This window comes from Staurois parvus, unplaced genomic scaffold, assembly GCF_062004578.1.
Source record: "Staurois parvus isolate SC_StPar_1 unplaced genomic scaffold, SC_StPar_1.0 ptg000775l, whole genome shotgun sequence".
Lineage (NCBI taxonomy): Eukaryota > Metazoa > Chordata > Amphibia > Anura > Ranidae > Staurois > Staurois parvus.
The window spans coordinates 867,358-871,110 of NW_028318571.1; positions in this window are offsets into that span (position 1 = coordinate 867,358).

Below are 3,753 nucleotides of genomic sequence, written 5' to 3' on the forward strand. Positions count from 1 at the left end.
CTGCTGTACCTAATGCTCATCTCCTGCGTGCAGTGTTCTAAAGCAGAGATGTGTCCTCCAACTAACTCAGAGATAAGGATTTTATGATGAGTACAAAAATCCTATTTTCGCTTGTGTTCTTTAGAGGGCACAGCTCTGCTTTAGATCATAACTAATTGTGATGTCCTAAAGCAGTGCCATAACCCATAACCCGAATGAGTTTGGCAGTGGTTAAATTAAACAAGAGCCTTCTTGTACTTTTAGGATATGCAACAGGGCAGTGTACAGGATGCATGTAGGGCCCAGGACACAGGGGCAGGAGGGCACATTGCATGGTGGGCACAGGAGGGTACACAACATGGGGCACATTACAGTGAGAAGTGGGCAAGCACAACACATTTTAGGTGCTCTGCCCCCTTTGTTAGGTCACCGAAAGGTTGGAGGAACTGGCTTTTAAGCTGATGGGTAGAAATGTAAATAACTGTCAATGAATAAAAAGTAGGTAGAGCAGTAACTAAGAATCAGGTAAGGAAGTACAACAATTTAACAAATCAATCAAACTGCGTGCTATATATTTTGTAATCAATTTTTACCCTTTGTGGATCAACTAGGTTCTGTTGGCTACTACTGAATTTTTTCATCAATCCGGACTTTTGTTACTTATAGACTGTGAGCGCTGAGATCTTTGGTATTTTTTTTTAGATTTTTCTATACTGTGGGAACATATATCTTGTGCTGCACAAACTAAATTAATTAGAGAATATTTTCTCTTCAGACCACAGCCCAATAGAATTCCATTCCCCACAGTTAATCCTTTACCACCATCAGTTAAGGTTCCTCCACATAGTGCTGAATATGAACACTCTATGCACAAGTGGTTCTTTAAACTAGAGGATTTATTAAAATCTGAAAATTAACAATGGTGGGATAATTCCTTCCTTTCCAAGTACATTGATCTTAACCACTTCAATATCGAGCACTTTTACCTCCTTCCTGCCCAGGCCAATTTTAAGGTTTCAGTGCTCTCACACTTTGAATGACAATTGTGCGGTCATGCAACACTGTACCCAAACTAAATTTTTATTATTTTGTTCACACTAGAGCTTTCTTTTGGTGGTATTTAATCACCTGTGGGGTTTTTATTTTTTGCTAAATTAACCTCCTTGGCGGTATTCCCGAGTGTAGCTCGGGGTAACATTTCAGTACCAAGAGCGGTAACCCCGAGCTACACCCGGGAATACCATGCTGCACTGCTCCGGCATTTGTTCTTCACTTACCTTACCCTGCGCTCCCTCGATGTGTCCCCTGCAGCGCCCCCGGCCATCTCCTTCGGCCGATGCCGGCATCCAGCTTCTGTGTCCTGTCCCTGTGACGTCGGGACGTACGGGCGGCGGCGGCGGGAAATTTAAAAATTTTAAATAATGTAATTTTTTTTTTTACATAGTAAAACATTGCTGTCTCAACCAATTTCACATACATTTTGTCCCTAGTGCTTTGTCCTGTGCTCCGCCTGCATTTTGTCTGTTCTTTCTGCCTGGAAACTGAGAAACGTCCATGGCGTCCAAAAAGTGTCCCTTTAGGTCAAAAGCGGTTTAGATCAGCTAGAGAACAGCGATAGTAAATCAGAACCACTTGCAGAACTGAGTGATAATGATTTCTGGGGAAATTCGTCATCAGAGACTGAAAACGATTTTGCGACTTTGCTCAGCAATGTACAAACTTATTATGGCGCTATATTTCAAATTTCAGTGTTTTTGGTTTGATTATATTATTGAATTAAATGTATTATTATATTATTTTTTATGATTATTTATTAAATTATAATTTATGATTTTGTGTTTCAAATTTTATCATATCCGGGATGTTTAATAGACTCTTGTTCGTACAGATTTCAGTGAGTTATTCCTAAATATTACAGCCTACAATAAAAAAACTACATATTTCCATGCAAATAATGGTACCGCTTTCAGCACCAAAAATCTGAAATAATCATACCGCCAGGGAGGTTAAAAAAAAACCAAACATTTTGAACAAAAAAAAAACACGTTTTTCTTTGTTTCTGTTATAAAAGTTTGCAAATAAATAATTGTTCTTCATAAATTTAGACCAAGTTGTATTCTGCTACATTTCTTTGGTGAAAATAACCCAAATCAGTATTTATTATTTAGTCTCTAGGAAGGTTATAGAGTTCACAAACTATGAGATATATCTGAAAATTGATCAGACAGCCAATCTAATTTCTTGAGGTCCAAAAATGTCAGAACAGTACAGATATCACCCAAATGACCCCTTTTTGCAAAGTAGACAGTCCAGCATATATCATAAGAGGCATGGCAAGTTTTTTGAAGTTGTAATTTTTTTTTTGAAAATAAAGAAATTAAAATAAAATATTTTCACAATTTTTTTTTTTAACATACTGTCACCAGTGCAGTACAGCATCATCATATAACTGGTGTGGCGGTGATCAGGAACACTGGCTGGTGACAGTACAAAAAAAAAAAAATATATATATATTTTTTTTTTCATATTACACTATTGTGACGGGAGTCACTTTGGGTGGGGGGCCCATGGAACCCAGCTCACTTTAGAAAGGTGGGGAGACCCCTGTCTCAGATCCCCATATCCCTATTATGTGTAAGTCACCCTGTGCCTGTTAGGGGTACAGGGTGATCTGTCCTAATATTGGGATGGGGGGTTGTAGATTGTTTAATGTCATGTGGTTGCATCCCATTGTTCTATTGTGTGTCTTGCTTGGGAGCAAACTTTTATGGGATATACTGTATGTGTTTATGTGTATTGGCTTGGTGGGGGGTGTCTACAGCAGCCCCACCTTCTGATGGGACTATCTGCTGGTGTGAAGTTTGAATACCTGTGTGTCTCTTGTTGCTAAGTGTAGATTGCTCCGCTCTGTGACATTATGCAGGGAGGGGGGATTGTTCCCTTGTGTATAAAAAGCCAGTTCAAGTTTCAAATAGAGAGTTCCATGTTCGGACAGACTGGTGTCGTCTAGTCTTGTTTGGTCGGATGTGGTGTCTGTGGTCAGTGTTCGGACAGAGAAGCGGTATTATAATGGAAGTACCCAAGCACAGACTGGGTCGGTTCCATTACAATTATGATCAAAGTAGTATAATGTTACCATATTAACACTGTACTACTTTGGGGAAGTGATCAGTATTTATTTTTTTAACACAATTTGACTGCTTATAGCACAGAATTTCTTTGCTATAAGCAAGCATTTAACTAAATGAAATCGAGTCAGTTTTTTTTGTTGTTGTGATTAGCTATGGCTAATCACATGACACAGATGGGCTGTGACTGGCCCAGCATGTGCATGTGATCACTGTGACCATTCACAGCTAGACACACTTGTATCTAATGGATGGCATGAAAGGAAGCCATCCATTGTTTACAACTGTCATGTGACCTGCTGTGATTGGTCACAGCAGGTCACATGGTACTGGCAATGGGCCGGTACACAAATCTGTCATCGGCTGTGTCCGAGGTACACAGCCAGCGACAGACCTTGCCACAGCATGGCCCTGCATGCACGCGCACTGCACGATCCAGGAAGGACGTCATATGATGCCCAACCAGATCGACGAGAGTCCCATCCGGCCAATAGGAAAATGACTGTATTGTTACAAAAAAATCCATAAGTCAGAGTATTCCCTAATTAAGAAAAAGACTCAAACTTGATAGAGACCTTCAGGACTGTAAAGAGGACAGAGTCTTCACCTGAGCTGTACACAGACGTGCCAAGCCAACACCACCATC